General features: G+C 42.6%; 1 pseudogene; it reads right to left on the bottom strand.

Moving 5' to 3' along the window:
* Positions 1 to 200: 200 nt before the first annotated feature.
* On the bottom strand, positions 201 to 1965 carry Cactin-ps3 (cactin, spliceosome C complex subunit, pseudogene 3; annotated as a pseudogene).
* Positions 1966 to 5759: the final 3794 nt, after the last annotated feature.

Raw genomic sequence — 5759 nt, 5'->3', positions numbered from 1 at the left:
TTTTTCCACTGCCGGATCCAATCACAGGCTTAGCCTCATCTTTCACCTGCCCACAACTGTGTGCAGACAGCAGTCTACAGTCCACAGATCCCCAAGGCTTCTGAAGGAGACTTTCTGATCCTCTGGGCCTGGTCACCCGGTAGCTGTGCAGGGGCCAGAATGGCAGGACAGAGAGCCCACAGGCATCAGAGGCGGTAGCCTTAGCGCTTAAAGTGGAACCAGAGCTGGAAGATTCCGTTGGTGCACTGGCAGAGGAAGCCATGGCAATGCGAGTACTCCCACTCTCACCTGACAATCTTGAAGGCGATGTCCTCGTAGGGCGGGCCTGTGTGGAAGCGCAAGATAGCAAAGTCTGGATTGTCCACACAGGTCTCCAAGAAGTACTCGGGCATGGTGCACTTACTGATGAGGTCTGGGTAGAAGATGTTAAATTTGTAGCTCTGCAAATCTTAGGCGGACGGTTATCCAAGTGCATCTGATTGTATTTGTTCCATTCAAAGCCCATGTGCACGCAGTTGACGAAGCACGGCTTGCGTGGCCTGTACTTGTCAGCCCGCAGGTAGGCGTGGTCACCCAGTGGTATCTCCATACTCATCCTGCCCCATGTGGGAAGAAGATGTCCTCAGCGTTCTCGCTCCCATCCCCAGGAGCCTGAAGATGCTGGTGAGAGAGCTGCAGGCGCTGCAGGTACTCAATGTGGCTCCAGCACATGCTCGTCCACAGGCAACTCGTGCTTTGGGAGCAGCCGCAGGCTGTAGCGGCCAGCCTCGTAGTCCACAGACTCTGCCGGATCAGGTCCTCCTCCATCAGCACTGCCTCGCCACTTGCCTCCCCTTCTGCCTCCTCAGGCTTCACCGGGTCCACTAGGTCCACTGAAGTCCCGGGGTTGAGGGGCCGCTCCTCAGGTTCTGGCCTGTGGGTGGCCCTGGGTTCTGATTCGAGGATGAGGAAGAGCAGCTCACTTTCCACAGTCAGCTCCCACTTCAGTTGGAAGTGCTTCAGTCTAAGAACACCTAGGTGGCACTCACGGAGCCTGGCCCTGGCCATGTGTGCAGACAACTGCTGCAGCAGGCTCTCCCAGTAGCCCAGGTCGAGGTTGGAACTGCTGGCACAGATCTTGCCCTGGATGCCCTGGAAGGACCTGCAGCTGGTTGTACGTCTTTCCCTGGAACACAGACTGCACATCAGAGCTGACGGAGCCGTTGATCCCCTCACGGCACTTGCCTGGCGGAGCTTCGCAATCTCATCCTTTGTGATGGTTGTCATGTTCCGCCAGAAGTCCACTTTCTTCCCTGCTCCAGTTCCATGTACACATGGATGTCCTCTAGCAGGTCCTCCATGTGAGGCCGTTGAGGAAGGTGTAGGGTTCATGCATCTCCATGGGCAGGTCAAAGTCGTCCTCTGCATCAATGTACTTGGCCAACAGGTCGATGGGCTTGGCCTGCCCATCTCGAATCTTGGAGCGAAGCCTGGCCTCCTGCAAGTGGAAGCTGTCCTCCTGCTCCCCCCAGGTCTTCAAGAGTTCTGCTTCCTTCTCTCGCTGCAGCAACTCCAGCTCCTGCTCCCGCATGGCTTTCTCCAGTTCCCTCTCTAGACGCAGCCGTTTGACCTCCTGCAGCTCCAGCCGGTTGTCCTCCCGATCCTCTTGTGGCACTCTTTCAGCTCCTTTTCTCTCAGGTGGCTGATGCCTTTTTTCTCCAAGGCCTTCTTCCAGATGAAGGCGCTCAACAGGTTGCTGTCTCCGAAGGGGTTGTCGGTATTGGTGTAGCCCTTGTACTCCTCACCCCAGGCCATCTTCTCGAGCTTTTTGCACTCCTTAGCTTCCTACTTGGCCAGTCGCCGTGCACACTTCTCCTCTGGTGTCTCGAAGGCCTTGAGCATCTTTCTTTGCTGCTTGAATTCCTTCCGAAGCCACAGCTGCTCCTGCAGGCTCTGCTGCTTCTGACCCGAGCAAGAGTCTAGCATCCTTCTGGTTGCTGGTACTGCACTTGGAGGCTTTATATACTTTACAAACAGGAAGGGGCGGAACCCACTGGGCAGAAGAGTGGAGCCTGCGGTAAGTGAGCTCTCACTGGGCTTTAAAAAAAAATTGTCTTTTATGTAAATGAGTATACTGTAGCTGTCCTTCGACACACCAGAAGTGGTCATCTGATCCCATTACAGATGGTTGTGAGTCACCATGTGGTTGCTGGGAATTGAACTCAGGACCTCTGGAATGATCTTAACCGCTGAGCCAAATCTCCAGCCCCCAAGGCTGAATACTTTTAAAGAGATAGTAAAATGTTTGAATTTGTAAGGCTGTGGGACTTTTTAAGTCTGTAAAATGGTTTATTCCTTGATGTCTTCATGTGTGATCTTGGGGATGAACAAGAAAAAAGTTGTGGCTTTAAAAAAAAAAGTACAAAATAGTTCTTAAAATTTTGTGGTAGTAACAATTTTTATTTTAGTCGTTTTTTTTTCTACTCAGCATGGGAAAATATATCTTGGATGATTTTGATTAAAAAATAAGATGCTTGTAAAATTAAATACATATCATGTCTCTTAAGAGAAAAATTGTAATTTAACGATCCACAGCCTCAAATATTTTATTTCTCAATATGAGACATAAAAATGTACTTTTGAGGGTTGTTTAATGTATGAAAATATCTGTTACATTTAATGACTTAAGAAATTGCTGGCACACAATAAATAGTTAATAAATAGTACATAGAGTTATTAATTTATAATGACCTATCCATGAATGACTTAATGTTTTATTTTATAGCATGTCAGGTACTCCATGAATTTGTTAATGTAATAAACCTGTACCACTTAATATATTATCAGAAATGAAGTTTTCTTGTTTATATGAAATATCTTACACACCCATAGTTGTTTCTGGTAATCCATCTTTGATTAGGTAGTTTAATATGAGGTCTGGAAATGTCAATTCAAATATCATCCTGCTTATGGCAAATTCATGCTTTTAAAAAATAACTCCTAATGCCTTTAATTCCATATGTATGAAGTACGTTTTATGTAAGTCATGCCTCATTGAACAGCTTTTTAGATTAATTTTCTCTAAAATTAGCAAAATTAAAACAGTTTTTCCTGCAAAATAACTAGAGTTAACATATTTATTACATTCAATCATTTATTTTTTTTACTTAATATAAAAATAAGGTTGTAGAGGAATTTTAACTCATCAACATGGCTAGGATGGCAGGAGATCGCATCTAAAGATACGGTCTGACTGGAATGCAGATGTGCCAAACACCTTTAGTCCCTCTGACTGAAATACAGACAGGCATTTAATTCCAAGCAATGAAATCTAGTTGAAGTGCAAACAAAGAGATGAATCTTAGAAATACCTGACAGAATGAGTCAGAGAAAGGATAAACCCAACTTTCAGGGGGGTAGGGCTACTGAAAAAGCAGTGAGAGAGAAATCAATTCCATTCAATTTAATGGACTGGTGTTCAAATTAATTCTGAGCAATCCCGTTGAATGCAGTTGTGCTGAATTTCAAGCAGAGGAGTTCTTTTCCTGAAGTTCAGAGACAATCTTTCTAAGCAGAGCAATTCAGTCACAAGCCAAGAAAAAGCCAGATTGAATCAGTAAGCTTAGAGAAGAGTTTAAGCTAGAACAGCTGTGTTAAACCAGAGAGCCAGAGTAAAGAAAGAGTGAGGTTATTCAGCACTAAATCACAGAGAATGCAACATTCTAGGTCTAAGTTAGCTGACAGACGCTAGAGGCTGAAACCTTTAAGGTCTGAGCTGGCGGAAGATTAGATTTTATGGAGACTAGAAGCTTCCAGGCATAGGCATAGGGTTAGTTAGATAGAAACCCTCTAAGTAGACCAAACCATGTATTCTTAAAGCTATAGTACATCTCACATGTTATGCGTTTGTGATATTTACTATAACATAGAATACAAGTAATATGATGTTGAGGTAATTTGAAGAAGACTTCTGACTATAAATGAAGTAAAAGGTTCTTAGAAAAAGTTGACAAATTCTACACAAATTTGAATTATATGAAGTTCCTAAAATAATAGTTTTATTATGTATTAAGGAATATTAATTTTAAATTTTCATGTGTGGACATATGCATGTCTGATATCTTCATGGCTTTCTGGCATTTCGGTTTCAGACAGGATCTTTCTGACCTGAAGTTCACCTGCTCCCTGCATAGCCTAATTGAATTAAATATTATCTTTTCATTGAAAAAATGCCAGCATTTTATTCTCTTTGTGTTATTAATGGTGTTTGTTATTTCTATACATTTAATTTGAAAATTTTTTTTAAAAAGATGTTCAGTTAGGTGTTAATATCATTGCTTTTATGTCATTTATTATTGATTTGTATGAAGAATAATTTTATTACTTCAAATTCAGATCATTTTCTTTCACATATCTTTTTGTCTAATTGCACTTGGCAGCCATTCTAGACAAAGTAGGGAGAGTCATTGAATCTTAATGCCCTTGAGGTCACATACATGATTAGCAGTGGTTCCCTGTTTCTATGGAGAATAGGCTTATAATAATTTGTTTCATACTTGTCACTGAACGATTCTAATATGATTTTGATGGCATATAAGGCAAAGTTTAACATCTAAATGTATCAAATATGATAATAAACATTTTTATTATGACTCAATTCATACCCACTCTGGTTTGCAGAATTTTTTCATACCTTTGAAAAAAAATGTAATTGGTATTGATGTTGAGATAATGAATTTAACATATGCATTTTTTTTTTTACATAGAAGCTTCTGTGATAAGGTCTGAAACCTGAATGAATCTCCCAAAATAAAGGTTTGACATTTCTATTTACAAAATACTAGTGGTAGATTTACAGTACCAGGCATGTGCTTCCTCCTGTGGAGTAGGCCTTAATCACTGAAGTCATGAGCAAAATTACATTATTTTCCTAAGAACTGATTTTCCTTGAGTACTTTGTTTCACGCAACTTAACGTCACTTCATTTATTAGTGGGTTGTTTACTGGTTTATTTTGTTCATATAACAGAGAACAGTTATTAATCTTCTGGTGACTTCAGGATAAGCAATATTCCTTCCTGTAATCCCATTTTCCTGGAATTTATTACTTTGCATCCTGATTATTGCCTGAACCACTTTAAAGACCTTGTGTGTTGTACCAGGAAGTGGTTGTGAACCCTACAACAACTACCAAGCCACCAAGGAGCTGACTCGGATGTAATCTCATTAAGGTCTCTTTACTACAAATTTGAGTTTGTAAGGCTGGAAGTGAGTCTTAACTACCAGGAGACCCCACCCCACCCTATCCCTGCTGAGGCATGAGAACAGAGTTCAATGCAAACGCAAGAGGTTTAATTTCTGGCCTGGGGTCCACCTTCCATCAGCCCCTCATGGCCAGTGACTAGAAGGCAACCCCGAAAGGCTATAAATAAGCATTTTTTTTATACTTTCAGAGGTCCAGGTTACATCAGCAAGTTGACAGTTTAAACTTATATGGCATGCCTTCGAGCTCTATCTGGGACCAGAGGGTCAGGTGACTATAAGTCAGCACATTCTGCCGATTTTCAAGAAATGTCCCTGCTCCTCCCAAGAACTGTGGGTGGAGAATGGAACTTGGCCTAGCCTTGACCCGAACCCGGGAGCTGGAACCTGGCCTAATCTTGACCTGAGGCAGTGGGTGTAAAGCTGTAGAAAGTCCTTGGGTCCTCAAAACCTACCTCCTTTCTACCCAGCCAAGCCTCCTAATAGCTCTTATGCTCCAGTAAGAACTAGAGTCCTTCA

Source organism: Rattus norvegicus, chromosome 4, assembly GCF_021556685.1.
Source record: "Rattus norvegicus strain SHRSP/BbbUtx chromosome 4, alternate assembly SHRSP_T2T, whole genome shotgun sequence".
Classification (NCBI taxonomy): Eukaryota; Metazoa; Chordata; class Mammalia; order Rodentia; family Muridae; genus Rattus; species Rattus norvegicus.
This window is presented reverse-complemented; position numbering and strand designations above follow the sequence as displayed.